Source organism: Simochromis diagramma, unplaced genomic scaffold, assembly GCF_900408965.1.
Source record: "Simochromis diagramma unplaced genomic scaffold, fSimDia1.1 OVJJ01000733.1, whole genome shotgun sequence".
NCBI classification, from domain to species: Eukaryota; Metazoa; Chordata; class Actinopteri; order Cichliformes; family Cichlidae; genus Simochromis; species Simochromis diagramma.
The window spans coordinates 550,427-572,039 of NW_024387501.1; the positions used below are offsets into that span (position 1 = coordinate 550,427).

A 21,613-nucleotide genomic window follows, 5' to 3' on the forward strand; every position below is an offset into this window, starting at 1 on the left:
TGAGACTTGACTTGAGACTTGAGGATAAAGACTTGAGACTTACTTGAGACTTGCAAAACAATGACTTGGTCCCACCTCTGGTGATGGCTACATTTACGAGGGGGTTTAAACTTCTGGGAGTAACAATACTGAGTCTGGGACTGAAAGTAATCTACAGACTGTACAGAGATGTAATTATTACATTTTATTTATGGGAGAAAGAGTTTTTTTTTTTTATAAATATGAGTGTAACGAGTGGTGAAGCACAGAAAATATTTTCCTGATTGTGTTCTTTAGTTGTCAGCAGTAACATTTCAGTCTCTTCTAACTACATCTGCAAACCAGGTTTGTGGCTGACATGAGCTTTAAAGAGCTGACAAAGGTGTGCAATAACTTTTTGTTCCAAATCCATCCCACAGTTGTGTGTTGCAGTCCATTTGTAATGTGTGGTTAGCTGTTAGCTAAACAGTAGTACAAAAACTAAGTGTGCCCTTCACATTTGTTTTTCTCAAAAGTAAAAAGTGATTTTTAGCTTTTGTGTGACTTTTCCAGGGAAACTCAAAGACAGACAGTCAAACAAACAATGGAAAGGAAAACTGAAGGAAAACAGGTGGGTGGTTAATCTTGGGAGAAACAACAAAGAACTAAAAACAGCGCACATCACACAAAACACCAACAAGGTAAAAAGAAAAGAACTAATCACAGAGTAAACGACGGATGAAAACTTGTCAAGGCAGCATGGGGAGCACCAGGCGAGTGTGATAACTGAGAACAGGATAGAAACTATAACCTGGAATTCTTGCACATTCTGGATTCTGACATAACCTTCTGGATGTGTTGATGTAGTGTTCAAAGTCAGTGACCTTCACAGAGACATGGCTGGAGCCCAGCGTCCCCGACTGCGCCATCACGCCGGATGGATTCACTGTTTACCGGGGAGGCCGAACGAAGGACTCAGGCAAGAAAAGGGGAGGAGGGGTGTGCTTTATGGTTAACTCTGTGTGGGCTAGAGATGTGTGTATGTTAAAAAGTTACTGCTCTCAGAGCCTCGAGCTGCTGACCATTAAAGTCAGGCCTTTTTACCTCCCGAGGGAGTTCAGCTCAGTTCTCCTCTCAGCTGTTTACATTCCCCCACATGCTGATAAAGCTACGGCTGTGGACGAACTGTACGACATCATTATTGGACTTGAGAACAAAAATCCAGAAGCTGCCTTTATTGTGCTGGGAGACTTCAACAGAGCCAACATGAAGAAGGTTCTCCCCAAATACTACCAGCACATCTCCTTCCCCACAAGAGGTAATCAAACACTGGACCACTGTTACACTCCATTCAAAGAGTGCTACAAACCCCTCCCCCGCCCAGCATTTGGTAAGGCAGACCATTGTTCCTGCTGCTGCCTGCATACAGACAAAGACTGAAACAGGAAAAACCAGCTTCCAGGGTTATTTACAAATGGGACAGTGAGGCTGAGGAGGTCCTACAGGACTGCTTTGACACAACTGACTGGCAGATATTTGTGGATGCAGCTGATGGCAACATCAGTGAACTCACAGACTCTGTCACTGGATATATTGGAAAGTGCATGGATGATACCATCACAAAAACTACTGTCCGCATACATCCAAATCAGAAACCCTGGGTAAATAAAGACGTTCGTGCCAAGCTAAAACCTCTGCCTTTAACTCCGGGGATGCTGGGATGCTGATGCATATAAAGCAGCCAGGTACGACCTCCGGAAGTCCATAAAAAAGGCCAGAAAGGACTACAGGGACAAAATGGAGTCCAGCTACCACAGCTTTCGCACCAGGTGACTGTGGAATGGACTGCGCTGCATCACTGACTACAAGAAGGACAACACAGGCAGTGTTCAGCCCACTGCATCTCTTGCAGACGAGCTTAACAACTTCTGTGCTCGTTTTGACGCAGACAACAGAGAGCAGATCCTCTACCCTCAGGAGGACAGTGAGGCTGTAACTTTAACTCTGAAAACAGAAGCTGTGAGATGGACCTTTAAAAAGGTCAATCCTCACAAAGCTCCAGGACCAGACGGCATCCCAGAGTGTGTGCAGACGAGCTGGCAGAGGTGTTCACCAACATCTTCGACCTCTCCCTGCGGCAGTCAGTGGTCTCCACGTCCCTCAAAGCATCCACCATCATTCCTGTTCCCAAAAAATCAGTGGTCTCCTGTCTGAATGACTACCGTCCTGTTGCACTGACATCCGTCATCATGAAGTGCCTGGAGCGGCTGGTCAAAGGTCACATCTGCTCCTCCCTCCCTGATACACTGGACCCTCTTCAGTTTGGCTATCGGACAAACAGAGCCACGGAGGATGCCATTGACCTGGCAACACACACCACCCTCACTCACCTGGAGAAAGGGAATACATATGCAAGGATGCTCTTCATCGACTACAGCTCGGCATTTAACACCATCATCCCCTCAAAACTTGCCACGAAGCTCGTCGACCTTGGGCTGGGAACACCGATCTGCAGATGGATTCTAAACTTCCTCACAAACAGGCCCCAGGTGGTGAGAGTTGGTAAGCACACCTCCTCACCACTCATCCTAAACACAGGTACACCACAGGGTTGTGTGCTTAGCCCCCTCCTATATTCCCTGTTCACACACGACTGTGTTGCTAAACACGAGTCCAACACCATCATCAAGTTTGCGGATGACACAACCATCATAGGCCTCATCACAGACAATGATGAGACGGCCTATAGAGAGGAGGTGATGGCGCTGTACGAGTGGTGTCTGGAAAATAACCTGACTCTCAACATCAGCAAAACTAGAGAGATGATAGTGGACTACAGGGAACAACCAGTCAGGGAACACCAGCCCATCCACATCAACGGTGTCAAGGTCGAAAGGGTCAGCAGCTTCAAGTTCACCCTCACACAGACACTGCTATCAGGAAAGCTCGCCAGCGGCTTTACTTCCTGAGGAGGCTGAGGACGATTGGCATGAACGCCAACATTGCCTCAAATTTCTACAGGTGTGTGATCGAGAGCTTGCTGATGAACTGCATCACAGTTTGGTACAAAGCTGCTCTGCCAGCAGCCGTAAATCACTACAGAGGTCATGTTCATGTCAGTTTCGTCACGCCATTTGGTTCAGTTTCCATGCATCTGCACAGCATTCTGTTCACAGTGATCATAGTTTTTCCTCTCAGTCATGTTAGTCTTTTTCCCGTTTAGGTTTCTGGTTAGGTGCGCTCTCTCTCCCTGTTATGTTTTGTCTACTCCCCTCTGTATCAGCCCAAATAAAGGCTCGCTTTCAGTTTACGTTCAATCCTCACCTGTGTTCGCACCTGGGTCCACCACACACACCTCCGCACAGTCTGTCCCTACAGACCGTGACAATTTCCTTCTGAGTTTAGTAGATAAGTTTCCTGTAGCAGGAGACTGTGTGTATTTAATATGTGACATACTTAAGAAATGTTTTTCTTTTTGCCTGTGAATAAATACTAAATAATAATACAAAATAATAAATACTACACACACTCCAAGAAAACAATAAAGGGCATCAGAAAAGAAAGAATTTTGTTACGTCTGTAAACAGCACGAGATCTATTAGTGTGTCTGTGCAGCAACAGGTAACATGCTATGTGTGTGTTACCACTGGATCAGCTCCACACTTTCCCCTCCCATCAGCTTTTTATTGACTGCAGTATGATGTTTGTTTTCCCTGATAAGCAGAGCTGGCCTTCACTGTGTTTTTCTGAAGGCAAACTGATAGTAGTGCATGGTTGTTTGTGTCAAACACCTGTTACAATGACGAAATAACTCATCGTTCGATGCCGTCAAGCGCAGTGCAGCACTGATTTTCTGAAAAGCAAATTTGTGCATTTCCACATTCATATATGACTGACTGACACCTGCAGACATTGATCAGTGATTGTTTCAAGAAGCAACGCCTGCATAAGAATTTAGGCCACCACCCGATAACTGATGAGTGCAGAAACAAGCAGTGGAATGCAATATGGTTAAAGACAGCTGTTGGAGATGTGCTTCAGGCTAATGCATTCCAACTCCCAAAGTGACAGGAGAATAGCAGGAGCCACAATGCATTTATTTGCTTCTCTTTAAACACAGAAAGCCTCTGTGGGTTCTATTTATGGCATCAACAGCGAGGGACCATTTCACAGCTGCCCACTGTCACAAACCTCGCTGTGAGGAATACCATATGTCTGCATATGAATAATGGGAAAACATGTAATTACATCACCTAGGTTCTCTGGGATGCACCTTACACTTGTGTTTAAATTATTTCTCAGATGCCCTCTGCTTGACATTTCTGTGTGGAAGCAGGAACCCCAATAGGCTTCCTCTCTAAAATAGATAAATAAATAAATAAATGAATGAATAATAAAAAATTGGGGGCATTTTTTCCCACCAGCCTTTACCTTACTACTATCAGCTCAAACCCAAGGTGTCCTTTTCCCGTTTACTGACAGACCAGAGGCCTCGGATGATTAATCACTGCTTAGACACACCAATTCACACTAGCTGGAACAGCAGCAGCTCCTAGCTCCTTCACCTCTACCAAAGTTAATTAACATCAGTGTCTCACTCTTAATTACATTACCAGTTTCCAAGGTGTACATAATCATAAAAATATCTCACTGAGCCACTTGCTTTTCACCCATTTACAAATGTAGACTGCATAAAGGAAATTACTAAGCAGGTCATGTGACCAGTCACTAACAAAAAATAGAAATCAGTGAGTCGGGACGTAACGTCTGAGTGTCTGCGAGGGTTTGTGCTGATTCTGACAGACATCCTCACAAATACTTACAGGTTGTCTTTGGAAGATGGGCGGAGCCTTGCTTATGTCTACAGCTTTTGAGGGTCCTGACTTCATTATTTTACCTTTTGTTATCTTTGTTTTTGAAACCAGACCGTCTTAATTAGTTTCCAACAATTCCGGGTAACATAATAATAATAATAATAATAATAATAATAATAATAATAATGATGATGATAATAATAATGATGATAATAATAATAATAATGATAATAATAATAATGATGATGATAATAATAATGATGATAATAATAATAATAATGATAATAATAATAATGATAATAATAATAATGATGATGATAATAATAATAATAATGATAATAATAATAATAATAATAATAATAATATTTTATTTGAAGACGCCTTTCTAAAAACCATGGCCACCTTACAAAGAGAAAAAGATATCAGTAAAACATTAGATTAAAATAGATTAAAATACAAATAAACAAATAAAAACAAATAAACACCAAATTAAAAAGATTTGACAGCAAGTAAAATGTGTATTAAAGCGAGTAAGCCAGTTTAAACAAGTAGGTTTTGAGCGGTGATTTAAATAAGGGAATCTATATTTCTTAAGACTGGAGGAAGTGAGTTGCAGAGCCGAGGAGCAGAGCGACTGAGAGCTCTCTTCCACACAGTGATGAGACGAGCAGAAGGAACAACAAGATGAAGATCTGAGAGAGCAGGAAACAGTGGTGATATGAAGCAGATCACAGAGGTAAGGGGGGGCAAGGTTATGGATGCACTTAAACTTGAGAACTAAGATTTTAAAGTTTATCCTGGTTTCTATGGGCAACCGGTGAAGCTGTTGAAGAATTGGGGTGATATGGTCTCTTAAGGGAGTTATGACCCAAGCTGCAGGATTCTGAGGAAGTTGAAGTTTATGGAGGGACTTATTGGGGAGACCAAATGGGAGGGAGTTGCAGTAATCGATCCAGGAAGTAATAAGACTATGGCGAGGATGGCAGCAGCATGGGGAGTAAGGAAGGGACGAGTAAGTGAAAGTATGCAGACCAGGTTACATAGTTAATATGAGACTGAAATGAGAGAGTAGTGTCGAGTATGACACCCAAGCTCTTTACCTGAGGGGAAGGAAGGATGGGGGAATTTTCAATATTAATGGAGAAACTCTGAGATTTGGTTAAGATAGAGGCTGTACCAACAAGTACGACTTCAGTTTTATTACTATTAAGTTTGAGAAAATTGGAGGAGAACCAGGATCTCCATAAGACAGTTTGAGAGGGAGGTAGGGGGAAGAGATGAGTTAGGTTTGGAGGAAATGTAGTGCTGGGTGTCATCCGCATAACAAGGAAAATTGACATTATAGCTTCGGAATATATGCCCAAGAGGGAGCATGTAGATAATGAATAAAAGAGGCCCTGATACTGAACCTTGTGGCACACCAGCAGAAACAGGATAGAAACTTGAAGAGTGGGATTTAAATTGGACCTAGATTGCGGCCTGAGAGATATGAGGTGAACCAGGCAAGGGGGGGTGCCTAATGCCAATGGATGCTAATCTGCTCAGGAGGATATTATGAGAAATGGTGCCAAATGCTGCACTAAGATCGAGAAGGATGAGAATGATTAAAAAGACCAGAATCAGCTGCCATCAGAAGGTCATTACTAATCCTTAAGTAGCCAGTTTCTGTACTATGATTGTGTGGAATCCAAAAATCTATTCAATTTTATTTATAAAGTGCCAAACCACAACAACAAACTCTGTACAGTGGGGCAAAAAAGTATTTAGTCAGCCACCGATTGTGCAAGTTCCCCCACTTAAAATGATGACAGAGGTCAGTAATTTGCACCAGAGGTACACTTCAACTGTGAGAGACAGAATGTGAAAAAAAAATCCATGAATTCACATGGTAGGATTTGTAAAGAATTTATTCGTAAATCAGGGTGGAAAATAAGTATTTGGTCACCTCAAACAAGGAAAATCTCTGGCTCTCACAGACCTGTAACGTCTTCTGTAAGAAGCTTTTCTGTCCCCCACTCGTTACCTGTATGAATGGCACCTGTTTGAACTCATCATCTGTATAAAAGACACCTGTCCACAGCCTCAAACAGTCAGACTCCAAACGCCGCCATGGCCAAGACCAAAGAGCTTTCGAAGGACACCAGGAAAAGTATTGTAGACCTGCACCAGACTGGGAAGAGTGAATCTACAATAGGCAAGCAGCTTGGTGTGAAAAAATCAACTGTGGGAGCAATCATCAGAAAATGGAAGACATACAAGACCACTGATAATCTCCCTCGATCTGGGGCTCCACGCAAGATCTCATCCCGTGGGGTCAAAATGATCATGAGAACGGTGAGCAAGATCCCAGAACCACACGGGGGGACCTGGTGAATGACCTGCAGAGAGCTGGGACCAAAGTAACAAAGGTCACCATCAGTAACACACTACAACGGCAGGGAATCAAATCCCGCAGTGCCAGACATGTTCCGCTGCTGAAGCCAGTGCATGTCCAGGCCCGTCTGAAGTTTGCCAGAGAGCACATGGATGATACAGCAGAGGATTGGGAGAATGTCATGTGGTCAGATGAAACCAAAGTAGAACTTTTTGGTATAAACTCAACTCGTCGTGTTTGGAGGACGAAGAATACTGAGTTGCATCCCAAGAACACCATACCTACTGTGAAGCATGGGGGTGGAAACATCATGCTATGGGGCTGTTTTTCTGCCAAGGGGACAGGACGACTGATCCGTGTTAAGGACAGAATGAATGGGGCCATGTATCGTGAGATTTTGAGCCAAAACCTCCTTCCATCAGTGAGAACTTTGAAGATGAAACGAGGCTGGGTCTTCCAACATGACAATGATCCAAAACACACCGCCCGGGCAACAAAGGAGTGGCTCCGTAAGAAGCATTTGAAAGTCCTGGAGTGGCCTAGCCAGTCTCCAGACCTCAACCCCATAGAAAATCTGTGGCGGGAGTTGAAAGTCCGTGTTGCTCGGCGACAGCCCAAAACATCACTGCTCTCGAGAAGATCTGCATGGAGGAATGGGCCAAAATACCAGCTACTGTGTGTGCAAACCTGGTAAAGACCTATAGTAAACGTTTGACCTCCGTTATTGCCAACAAAGGTTATGTTACAAAGTATTGAGTTGTATTTTTGTTATTGACCAAATACTTATTTTCCACCCTGATTTACGAATAAATTCTTTACAAATCCTACCATGTGGATTCATGGATTTTTTTTTCACATTCTGTCTCTCACAGTTGAAGTGTACCTCTGGTGCAAATTACTGACCTCTGTCATCATTTTAGGTGGGGGAACTTGCACAATCGGTGGCTGACTAAATACTTTTTTGCCCCACTGTATATTGTGAGCTAGACCCTACAATAATACACCAGTGAAGAAAGGACAAAAGACATGCTTTGGAAGAGAGACAGTGTCCGTCTCCCGAATCCAAACTGGAAGCTGGTTCCACAGAAGAGGGGCCTGAAAACTGAAGGCTCTGCCTCCCATTCTACTTTTAAATACTCTAGGAACAACAAGTAGGCCTGCAGAGCGAGAGCGAAGTGCTCTAATAGGGTGATATGGTACTACAAAGTCATTAAGATAAGATGGGGCCTGATTATTTAAGACCTTGTATGTGAGGAGCAGGATTTTGAATTCTGGATTTAACAGGAAGCCAATGAAGGGAAGCCAAAACAGGAGAAATCTGCTCTCTCTTTATAGTCCCTGTCAGGACTCTTGCTGCAGCATTTTGGATTAGCTGAAGGCTTTTCAGTGAGTTTGTAGGACATCCTGATAATAATGAATTACAGTAGGCCAAGTAATGCCATCCAGAGTAAGAATCTGCTTAGATACCATATCTAAGATTTTCAGGGCCGAGTACAATAACCTCAGTTTGATCTGAATTAAGAAGCAGAAAGTTAGCGGCCATCCAGGTCTTTATGTCTTTAAGACATTCCTGCAGTTTAACTCATTGGTGTGTGTTATCTGGCTTATTTGAAAAGTTTCAGTCAGGTTTCATATGACACACAACTCTATCCATGATCTGTTTACTGTTTGACAACTACCCTTTCAAGGATGTTTGATATGAAAGGAAGGTTGGAGACCCAGCCAAGAGCGCTGGGTCTAAAGATGGCTCTTCAGGGAGTGCAGAATTATTAGGCAAGTTGTATTTTTGAGGAATAATTTTATTATTGAACAACAACCATGTTCTCAATGAACCCAAAAAACTCATTAATATCAAAGCTGAATGTTTTTGGAAGTAGTTTTTAGTTTGTTTTTAGTTTTAGCTATTTTAGGGGGATATCTGTGTGTGCAGGTGACTATTACTGTGCATAATTATTAGGCAACTTAACAAAAACAAATATATACCCATTTCAATTATTTATTTTTACCAGTGAAACCAATATAACATCTCCACATTCACAAATATACATTTCTGACATTCAAAAACAAAACAAAAACAAATCAGCGACCAATATAGCCACCTTTCTTTGCAAGGACACTCAAAAGCCTGCCATCCATGGATTCTGTCAGTGTTTTGATCTGTTCACCATCAACATTGCGTGCAGCAGCAACCACAGCCTCCCAGACACTGTTCAGAGAGGTGTACTGTTTTCCCTCCTTGTAAATCTCACATTTGATGATGGACCACAGGTTCTCAATGGGGTTCAGATCAGGTGAACAAGGTGGCCATGTCATTAGTTTTTCTTCTTTTATACCCTTTCTTGCCAGCCACGCTGTGGAGTACTTGGACGCGTGTGATGGAGCATTGTCCTGCATGAAAATCATGTTTTTCTTGAAGGATGCAGACTTCTTCCTGTACCACTGCTTGAAGAAGGTGTCTTCCAGAAACTGGCAGTAGGACTGGGAGTTGAGCTTGACTCCATCCTCAACCCGAAAAGGCCCCACAAGCTCATCTTTGATGATACCAGCCCAAACCAGTACTCCACCTCCACCTTGCTGGCGTCTGAGTCGGACTGGAGCTCTCTGCCCTTTACCAATCCAGCCACGGGCCCATCCATCTGGCCCATCAAGACTCACTCTCATTTCATCAGTCCATAAAACCTTAGAAAAATCAGTCTTGAGATATTTCTTGGCCCAGTCTTGACGTTTCAGCTTGTGTGTCTTGTTCAGTGGTGGTCGTCTTTCAGCCTTTCTTACCTTGGCCATGTCTCTGAGTATTGCACACCTTGTGCTTTTGGGCACTCCAGTGATGTTGCAGCTCTGAAATATGCCCAAACTGGTGGCAAGTGGCATCTTGGCAGCTGCACGCTTGACTTTTCTCAGTTCATGGGCAGTTATTTTGCGCCTTGGTTTTTCCACACGCTTCTTGCGACCCTGTTGACTATTTTGAATGAAACGCTTGATTGTTCGATGATCACGCTTCAGAAGCTTTGCAATTTTGAGACTGCTGCATCCCTCTGCAAGATATCTCACTATTTTTTACTTTTCTGAGCCTGTCAAGTCCTTCTTTTGACCCATTTTGCCAAAGGAAAGGACGTTGCCTAATAATTATGCACACCTGATATAGGGTGTTGATGTCATTAGACCACACCCCTTCTCATTACAGAGATGCACATCACCTAATATGCTTAATTGGTAGTAGGCTTTCGAGCCTATACAGCTTGGAGTAAGACAACATGCATGAAGACGATGATGTGGACAAAATACTCATTTGCCTAATAATTCTGCACTCCCTGTTTAAGTAAAGGCCGAGTGGGGAAAAACAGTTAAACACATGAACAGGTTGGTGGTGTACCTGGGGCTTCTGTTTGGGACTATGCTTCCTCCTCACCATCATTTCTGACATCATCATCTAGTATTTTGAAACCAGATATGATGAGTGAACAGAAGACTTGTCTAAGAAACTGACGAATGCTGCCTATCAGTCACACAAAGCATACCATGCATGCTAGCCACCACGTAGCACATCATTATATACCAAATTTTGCCAAAGTGCTTAACATACTTTTTTAAATGATCTTTTTCTTTTCTTAATGAAATCTACTACATCATGTTTAATTTTTACGTCATGTGTAATTTCCATTGCAAATACTAATCACTGTGATGTAATGTCATCATGTACACTGTTGTTCCAATTGTAGAACGATCGCGTTGCGTTCTCAGGAGGTCCAGACTGTGGACTTACAAAGTCCGGACTGTGAACTAACCTCAGCTAACACCAGCTAACAATGCTAGCTCGGTGGCGAGTAGCCTTCATCAATAGTAATAAAGATGGCCCACTCGCATCCTGGGCCATCTGACCTCAGGAATTCGCATGAGAAGGTGGGGCCAGGTTTCACAATGAGCTCACCCGAAACCCTGGCTGATTGTGACCCACACCCAGTTTCACACCTCGGCTCAGGCGATTAGAGGATCATCATGGGGTCCTTTTGTCCCTCTTTAGGGGGAAACTCCCACTAGGTTTATATATGGGACTCTCCACCATTTGACCTTAGAACTGAAGAAGCTTCTCGGATGAGAGGTGAAACGTCTTCAAGCAACTTAAAGAAGTCCAGATGCTTTTCTTTGCAAGCTCCTTTGACTACGATGACCTGGATGACTGAGAACCTTCACAGACAGTAATAAAAATCACACAGCAATAGCACATCTTCTTTTGAAGTGGTGTCAGAAATGCCCGTGCACTGCTGGCTCTGGGTCCATTGTGATGCCACCAACATTAACAGGACACTACTTTAGAGCCCCTTATTGCGTGTTTTGTTTGAAAAAGACCACAGGTCCTTCTCAAACCCGGATCGGCCGCTCTCAGGCATGCGATACACGGCTACATTGTTTCATATTTTTATTTTCTTTATATTTCTGGTTTTATTGTGAATCACTTTGTGATATTTATCTGTGAAACATGCTATATAAATAAATCTTAGTTACATTACATGGTCTGTGGTGTTGCTTAGTTGCTGTTTTTCTAAACACTTACACTAATACCACATACAGCTGATGGTGCAATATCTAGGAAGGAACTGTGGCAACGGGGCTGAAAACACCTGAATTCACAGATTAAGAGTTTTGGCCCAATACTTTGATATAGAGATGATTGGTTTATACATTCAGTAATCTAATGTAATATCTAGTGATTAATCTTTTACTTACAGTTTTGTAAATACATCCATGACATATTCATGTAATGTCTTTGGTGATCCCCGACTCCTTTACTTCCAACACATAATAAACTGGCTTCAGCACCAACATTTGGATGGATTGCCATTAAGATCTACTCATAATACTCTTTGTGAACCGTAGTAGTCCCCTGATGTTTCATCTAACACAATCAGTGTGTAACAATGTCCTACGCCTTAATTTTCTTTACACTCAGCATTGCAGTGTCATGCAAACATTTTTTTAAAGGGACTGGTGCAGAGGATTGATAACCCAGTGTAATCTGCCATCTCCAATAGCCAAACAGCAGAATACTGAATCAGTAACAGGCCAGCCTGATGGGCGGCATATTGATTGAGCTTACTTTGGAGCTGCCTGGTGTCATTTGCACATGAAGGTAAACACTGTGGGCGGTGGTGTGTAATAGCATTGCTTCACCATCGGTAGATACAGATTTATCAACATCTGCGCATCCTTCAGACAGTTGCAGGGATTTAAAGATCTGACATGTTTCATCTTTTTTAAAGCAGGTCTCTGTACGAGAATCACTTGTACAAATATATAGATCAGTGCACTCGGCTATACCGTGAAGCCTCACAGACGTGAACGCTGAGTTTCAAGGTCAAGAAATGTTCATGTTGTTGAAAAGCTGTCAGAGTTATCTGACCTGTACAGCTGTGTTTACTGTAAAAAAAAAAAAAAGAAGCTTTCTTGTTAGAGTTACATGAGCTGAAGGGCAGTGCAGGAAACATGTTAAAAAAGCCATTTATAATAATAAAAATGGATTGGATTTATATAGCGCTTTTCAAGGCACCCAAAGCGCTTTACAATGCCACTATTCATTCACACACTGGTGGTGGCAGCTACAGTTGTAGCCACAGCTGCCCTGGGGCAGACTGACAGAGGCGAGGCTGCCATATCGCGCCATCGGCCCCTCTGGCCAACACCAGTAGGCGGTAGGTGAAGTGTCTTGCCCAAGGACACAACGACCAGGACAGAGAGCCTGGGGATCGAACCGGTGACCTTCCGGTTACAGATACGCTTCCCAACCCCCTGAGCCACGGTCGCCCCCATAAATATTATATTACTTTGATAAGTCATTAAATCTGCTGTTGACTTTGATCAAAGCTCGGCCATAATACTGAATGTGTGGAAACAGTTTTTTAGTTATAGTAACTCATCCATCAATTAGAGTACCATAGCTAATTCAAACCTCGTCTCTCTGTGTTCATAAGACCACTGAGGGTGGTTAAACTGGGGAAGATTAGAGAATAACTTCACTCTAATCAGAAATAACCAACAGCTCTGACTTCTGCCTGCTGTTCAGGAAGGTTCGTTAAATGTGACTCCTGGCGACTGCCTGCTCTAAAAATAGACCCCGCTTGCTCCTGTACTGTGAATATGAGATTGCCATATCACTACCTGTTCCCATAACAATTAATCAAGTGTAGCTCAGCTATCCTCAAATGATATTAGCCTTTCCCCAGAAATCAGAATGGCTGACTCCATTGTGAGGAAATTGCCTTTTGAGAAATGGCTGCATCCCCCACCACAATATCTGAGTTTATCCTCAGAGTACTGGAGGATAGTTTGCTTTCTGCAACAAGGCTAGATTCTGGTAGCATTTTTAATAGAGGGAGGCCCGTTCATGCAGAATGGTGTTATTTCAAGCTGAGGGATACATGTGCGCTGGCAGCTTGTTCCCAATCATCAGAGAGGAAAATTCCCCAATGAAGCAGCACTCAATACCCCTTTGAACAGATGAAAATAGTGAGCCGGAATGCTTGTTTTGATCCATACTCCCAATTTGGTCTAAATTGAAATGTCTTGCCATTCATGTCCATAAAGCATTCAGCCATAGTTTACACAGAAATATTTTTCCCTGAAAGGACTTCATACAGAAGAACAAGGTCATTCTGTGTAAGAGTCGGAAAATCTCGCATTTACTTGTTCCTCACAAAACGGAGGTAGAAATAGAAAATCAGCGTTGCTTCTTGAAACACAAAATAGCTGTGGTCAACAAAAGAGCAATGCCCTTTGGAAGAATGTTGTCCCCGACAAGCATCTGCACATAATCACTATTATTCAGTGCTTTTCCCATCACTGTGTGCATGCTCCTGCACTGTTTGAACACCTGAGCACCAGTGATGTTGCCATGGAAAGGGTGATGAAACACAGAGCTCTGCTACCAGAACCAAATGTGGTTCTCTGTAATGGACTGATGTGTCCGTCTACACCTCACAAAGCACCATTATCTAATAAAGCATGTTTATGCTCGAGTGAAAAATCATTCTGAAAGTAAACACAACCAAATTATCAATACAGGGAGAGGAGGTCAGGGCGGATGGATGGCTCAACAAAACATTTTTCCATTTTTTAAGCATGGCAGTAATGTAACCATAACTGTGTGCTTATTACAGATCATGCATATGATGTACAGTACATGACGAAAAGTTTGATCACTGTGAATTCAGTACAACGCGCACTTTTGTGAATGTGAGAGTGAATGAATAGTGGAATTATAAAGCACTTTGAGGGCCTCGAAAAGCGCAATGCAATCCATTAATCCATTATTATTATTATTACTATTATTATTATTATTTTGGAGCATTAGCTGGGACTATTAGGTAAGGTTTCTTATGTTCTGCTACCAACACAAACTCACTGAGCACACAGCAGGAGACATGTTACTAAAGCTTGTTTGGAGACAACAAAGGAAGTGTGATATGCAATTAAATATCCTTTTATCCTATATAAAAGAAACACGGCATAAAGATGGCATACACACTGTATGCACGATTATTAGGCAAACTCTATTTTGAGGATTCGTTTTATAATTGAACTGCAGTTCTATTTGTTACTCCAAAATGCTGATTAAAGTCAAACCTGTATATTAAAGAAAGTAAAAGTGTGGTTTTTGCTCTCACAGGAGAATATCTATGTGTGCACAATGACTGGGCAACAATTAGTGTAATTGTTCCGATAAATGACAAACGCTCTGTTCTTTCACACAAGGCTGAATGGGTAAGGCTATCTTTAACCCCCCAAAATCCAACCAGCTCATCTTTAATAACACCAGCTCATACAAGTGCCCCACTTTCACCTAGTAGCCACCCACATGTGGCCACCTGCATCCTCTGTATTTCTCAAGTAGGAAAGAAGGAAGTAAGAATCAGCCCTGCAACCAAGCCTCCTCGCTACAACAGCCCAGCCAGCTCCTTACCAATCTTCCCACCTAGGCAGCCTTCCGGTTACAAGATGAGCTTCCCAAAGCCCTGGATCTTTATCCTGATGGAACACCTAATTGTGTCCCATCATCCACATTTCATAACATCAGATGTAATGCTACTGTTATCATTTTCCATTGGATGATTGTCTTTGGAACAGGAATGATATCTGAGGTTTTCCAAAGACTGGTGGCGGTCTGATTATGGTGTCAGCTCCTCTCCACGGGTGTTTAAGAGAAATGCTGAAAGTCTGTCAGGGTCTGAGGACTTCTTAGGCAAACATGTTTAAACCAGAACGTTTTGTGCATCTGTCAACAGTCTGTCATTATCACCACGTTCATTAAAATACATAAAAAGGAATCCAGTTCCTTCATGGATTGTACTGTGAAATCACCAGTCCCAAACCACACAGGGTTCATGCTCATTAGAACCTTTGGGTACTCCAGGCTGAATGACTTTGTTCTGGAATCACTGATGAATGACTGAGAAGGTCCATCTCTCTCTGAACATGTTTGACATATCTGAGCTTGAACGGTCAAATTTTACTTTGTGAGGGAAGGATGGACGTGTGATTTCGGGGTAGCCTTAACCAAACTTAACCATAACACTGTCATGCTGTGACATGGATTTATTTCTCTCACCCCAACCAATCACAGCAGATGGCCCCGCCCCTCCATGAGCCTGGTTCTGCTGGAGGTTTCTTCCTGTTAAAAGGGAGTTTTTCCTTCCCACTGTCTTCCCAATATGATTGTTGGGTTTTTCTCTGTATCTATTATTGTAGGGTCTACCTCACAATATAAAAGCACCTTGAGGCGACTGTTGTTGTGATTTGGCGCTATATAAATAAAATTGAATTGAATTGAATTGAATTTGTTTCCTGAGAGTGAATCATATGTGGAGTGGTTCTATGGTGGATTGCAGAGGGCATGGACAAATGACATTAAATTCAATCTCTCATTGAGACTAGTTTCAATCAGTCTGTCTGCAGAAGTAACGCATGATCCTGAGGTCCGCATTTAACAAACTAAATCTGCAGCATGACCTGTTTGGATTTTCAAATCATTCATAAAGTGATTCATTTCAATTTTATTTATATTTGGTGCCAAATCAGGACACAGAAAAACTCCAATAATTAGTCGGTCCCCTTAGCGAGCACTTAGCGACAGCGGAAAAGAAAAATCTTTAAAAAAAATGAAGCCTCGGGCAGAGCCAGCCTGTGAGCAGAGAGAAACAGACATTAATAATAATTAATGATTGAATGAAAAGTGATGTATAAACCTAACAGCCTTCAGCTTCCATAACGCTCTGACCCTGCTCCGGATTTGGATTCAGGAGACCAGCAGCTCTTCTCTCCACATTTGCTCCTGTTAGAGTTTTTCCTTCTCACTGTTTCAACCTGCGCACATGTGACAGGTGTGAAAGGGTGTGGAAACGCCACGGAGAACATTACGCTGCCTGCAATACCATTGTGAATGAAAGCTTTGGTGGTGGGTCAGTAATGGTTGGGGGTCAGTTGTATGTACAGAGATGGCTGCAGGCTAGGCCATGGCACCTCAGCTGCTGCTGGGTATCAGGATAATCAAATGTAGTTCATGTAATCGTAGTTTTTGATGATAGAAATTGTGTTTTGACAGTTTGTTTATCTTTTCATAAACAAATCTCTGTAAAAACACAGATACTATAGATACATGTTATTTGAATTGCACATGTTAAGCCCTGATGTTCAGTGTAGTTTCCACACTGGAATCATGAACAGCAGTTTCTAAAGCAGTCACATATTTGGTTTCTGGGAGTGCATGGCCCAGAGTTTTCTTCATCTTCTTTTTTCATGTTCAGTTATTGGACTTTAAAATCATTGCATCATGTTTTCTTGTATCCACACAAGCACTTATTTTCTAGGTTTTAGCTGCTTTCATATAAATGCACCATGATGCCATCTCCATCTGTCTGCCTGCAGAGGTTCCCTGATCCCTTTGACCTGAATGTGTTGAGCTGCATGTTAATTTAATAAAACAAACAGGAGCATGTATATAGTTACAAAGACTTTTTATTAGATTTCTTTCAAAGGAACCGCGCTTAATGTGTAAGGCTAATGCACATTTAGCACCTCCACACTTAACTGACAGCAAAATGGAGCTAAAATCCAAATGAAAGAAAACATGAGAGGTTGTCAGCACCCCGGGCGCCATTCAGCAGTAAATAGTGACTCTGACAGTAATTGAGATGCATCAAAATGGCTCTGTAAGTGATCTGTCAGAGACTGGATATGGGAGTGTGTGTAGCACAAAGGGACACGGTGCAATCCACCTGACTTCTCGGTTTGCTTTCTGAATGCAAGGGAGCATCTCGGCAGTTTGCAATATTCCAGCTAAATTAGTTTGCTCTTCTCTCTGGGAAGCCAAATCTATAAAGCAGCTACTTTGGCATTTAGAAAATCCATTTACCATGATTGAAACTATCCAGCTGAAACCACTACAGTCAGTCTTTTCATTCCCAAGAGCTCGTACATCTTACATACGATGCTTTCAAATAACCTGGAAAGAGAAGCAATCTCCATATCATGCATGTGGCACTAAGCCATCGACACACTCTGCCATCAGTTTTTAGTTATTTTTAGCAAGTTTCACCTGTTTCTACTATCAGTTTAATGTCATGTGTTTTTACGATTAATCCTACCAAATGAAATACCCGAGAGCCCAGAGCTATATGCACTAAACAGGAAGAGTTCCCTCCTCACATGGATGGTTTGATATTCTTTACATTTTGATATGTATTTAAATGCAATAAGGGCACCAACTAAAACATAAAACATGTTGATTTCAGTTTCAGTTCGTTTACAGTAAGCTTTGCTTTCTGTAAGCGTCAGCTACATTTGATTTGATCCCTGTGGTTATGAACTCCGTTCTCATTGGGTGATGTTTCAGAAAGTGGTTTTTAAAAACCTTCCTGAATCACACTTTGTTCTTTAACTGCCAGGAGGGAAGGATAACTCACACTACCAATGAATACAACACTCAGTGTTGTTGGTCTGTAAATAAGGAACAGAAAGAAGCCGTGTGTGCTGATGTACGATCACCAAGGTAACTCATGATGTAGACTGTTGTACATCAAATAGGAAGAAAACTGTAATTTAGAGAGTCTGCATCGTATACCTTTACGTACCCCTAATCAGAAGCATCACAGCTGTTATTGTGTGGTGGCTTTTTGCTGGCTGAGGGCCTTAAATGTACTGTTTATGAATAATGGTTATCAGTAGCTTATAAAGTGAGTGCAGTCCCAACAGTGTTGAATTTAAACAGTAGATCAGACGAAGCATTTCCAATGACAAAGACAGACACAGTGTCAGGACGCAGGAATAATGAAAAGCTTTTTATCAGAAATGTTATTCAAGCTTTTGTATTCGAGCAGGTTTGCCAGAGACACCATCGAATTTCTGAAACATGTTACTTTGTTTGCATTTAGGATCTCCATTCAGTTTGTATAGTATGTGTATGCTGGGCCTGCCTCTTTATTCTATGAGAGGAAACGTGTTTCAGAAGCAGAGAAAGTGGTGATTTCCACAGGAGTGATAACATTTATAAATAAATAAATAAAAAGCCAGACTTGAGAGCACTGAATTTCACCAGGACTTCCTGCCGTTCAAATAAAAAGGAATCAAAGGTGAAATAAAAAAGAATAACAGACAACAAGAAAAAGAAGAAACCAGTGGAGGACGAGTCCATGTAATCTGTCAGGCAGGGAGCACTCTGACTGCACAACAATAATGTGTGTGTGTGTGTGTGTGTTTCACTCTAAAGAAATATGCCAGAAATATGTGGTTGGATGATTAATAAGGTCAGTAAACACTGCTGTAGGAGTGAAGACCAAAGCTTTGGCACTGCACTTAAAACTATTGGCAATCCTTGTTAATTGTGCTTTATGAATAAATTGGCTGTTAGTGAGCAGCGATCACAGCCGCGCTCACATTCAGCTGCACAGCACCTGTGTGATTCGCTTTAATACTTTCAGGTCTATGGCAGGCTGAGTCCTGATGGTTCCTCAGTGTTTGGTCTCATCACTATAACTTCAAACCTGTGTACAAAGAGATGATGTCAGAGCTCAGCCTTAATCAAAATGTGTGGACTATGTCTAAAAATCAGATCATTTAAAGAAGTGCTCGAGAATCCCAATACAGTTGTGTCAGTAGCTTGTTGATGGCTACCAAAAGCTTCTGATCACAGACATTTAACCCTTTAGAGCCGATCGGAGCGGACACGCTCCATTTTGCGTAACTATTTTTAAATCCCGGTAGCTCTGCAACCACCTAAGCTAGCGCAAAAATTTTTTTTGCATATGAAACATGCATATGTTGTACTTACATCTTATGCCATCAGCTTGTCCTAGGTCACGGTTTCCTTCCACATAAAGCTTTGCAAAAACTGCATAAAAAGCGCTTGCAGGAACAAAAACATAATATTCCAGAAACACGCTGTGCCGATCCGATCAGCTGTTCATAACACTTCCTACGTTGGAATAGACGTCAGCGCGAACTTTTGCATTTCCGCCATTACCTGCCCGAAACCGGAAGTGACGTCATTTTCGCGGAAATGTAGTCTTTTTTACCATCAGGGCCTCAGGGCCTATACTGGTCTTTTTAAAAGTTATCTTCGACTTTATGACTTTCTGTGTCGTTTCTGGGATGCTTAGGACTCATATTGCACTGCTGGAAATAGTTTATTTTGATGCATATGCTGCTTTTTTGCAAATTTGCAGTATAATATTTATTTTCGTTTTTCCTGCAGTATATAAAAATTGGTGTATTTCAAAAATAAAACTATGAAGACACTCAAAATAAATTTCCTGTGGTGGGAAACTATTTTGTGCAACTTTTTTGTATTTACAGTTTTGAGGGATAAGCCTCTTAAATTTCTCTAACTACAAATATATGTTAAAAAAGCAAAAACAATTTTCAATTTTTTTGTAGTTTATTGCACTTTTTTGCAATTTATGTAATTACTATGCACTTAATGAATACATATTATTAAAATCTGGGCTATAATGGTTGTATTGATGTATAGCAACTTGAAATGCTCCCAAAAATGGCTCCACAGCATGTAAAAATATAACATAAGCTCTGGCGGACTTGGTTCTATGGTAGGTCTTAAAGGGTTAACCAAATATTAGTGGAGCTGTATACATATTTTTGACTCATGTGTAGATTAATGAGTAACCAAAACGAGCTCAAGCTTCTGCACCCAGGTCTTCTTTTTTACAGACTTCCCCACAAAGTGAAGCAGACGATGAGAAACAGATCAGACACAACGGGAACTAAAAATGTCAAGATTATGAAACTCGAGCTGAACTTAACCACAACGACAATCTAGAATGCCAAAAACAAAGCACCTGAGCAGGAAGGCTGCCCTGCGACCAAAGCTCCAGCAGAGTAAACAGGAGAGCAGGTGGAGCTGCTGCTGTGACATGATGTTAAGTATTGCGCTTAAATTTCATACAATAAAACACTGAGTGAGTTGGAGCGTGGGTGGGTGGTTTGAATGCACACATAACAGCATCGCTTTGTCCTGTGATATTTGTGATGATTTAATATTACAGCTTCACATGCAGTCCCCTGTCAGCTTTGTGATGTCCATTTTGTGTCCGTGCACTGTTTTGTCCTGTTTTATTAGCGTGTTACACCAATCAAAAACAAAACCAACAAAATGCACCGGGAGCAACAGACTCATTGCCGTTGCCAGGCAACAGAAACTGCAGGAATCCTCAGGTAAAAAGTTAAATCTCACGACATCCAAAATAAACAAGCAACTGTTAGTTATTCCGTGGTATGGACAGGCCTGCTGTAAGTTGTTTGACTTCACAGTGACCTCTGTCATTTATTATTTATTAGAGGTGTGGGTTGCACAACTCTTGGAGTTGGTTCCTTACTTAATGCAAGCCCTGCAGATGCAAATTAAAGCATGATCCCAAAACCTCACGCCTCATTTCTCATCTCATACATTCTGTTGTGCCGGGGGCAGCTGCTGCCAGTTTACAAGTCTGCACCAGCAGCATTTACTGGTGTAGTCCCACAACAGTTTGTGCAGTTTATCTAAAAATGTACACAGGCACCCATTAACCACCTAAAGAAGGTCCCTGTCGAGATACATGTGCTGGTGAGGTCCATCTAACCCTTTCATTTACATTTACTGAGTTGAGATTATAACGTAATTAATAAATTGCTCCTTTGGAGTATCAATATTTTTCATGTTTCCAATGGGGCTATTTTTGACAGCACAAATCAGGTACTAATGAAATACTCACCTGTTTACTGTCTACGAGTACTTAAACATAGGTACAGCAGAAGGAAACAAGGCTGTAGGGAACAAGGAGGAGGAAAGGAGAGATACATTATAAATAACCTCAGGTAAACAAAACAGGGGCCTTAGTTACAGGTGCACATCACACTCCACACACTGTATTCTCACAGTAAGTTCTGACTGTGATGCACTGAGGAAATAACAGACTGATCTGAGAGT

General features: G+C 41.8%; 1 long non-coding RNA gene across 1 annotated transcript; it reads right to left on the reverse strand.

Moving 5' to 3' along the window:
- Positions 1 to 12,862: 12,862 nt before the first annotated feature.
- On the reverse strand, positions 12,863 to 20,465 carry LOC120725713. The gene is made up of 3 exons (XR_005694196.1): positions 20,452 to 20,465; positions 19,805 to 19,806; positions 12,863 to 15,121 (listed from the first exon to the last, which is right to left on the reverse strand). It is a non-coding gene; the product is annotated as an uncharacterized LOC120725713 (long non-coding RNA).
- Between the last annotated feature and the right edge of the window lie 1,148 nt (positions 20,466 to 21,613).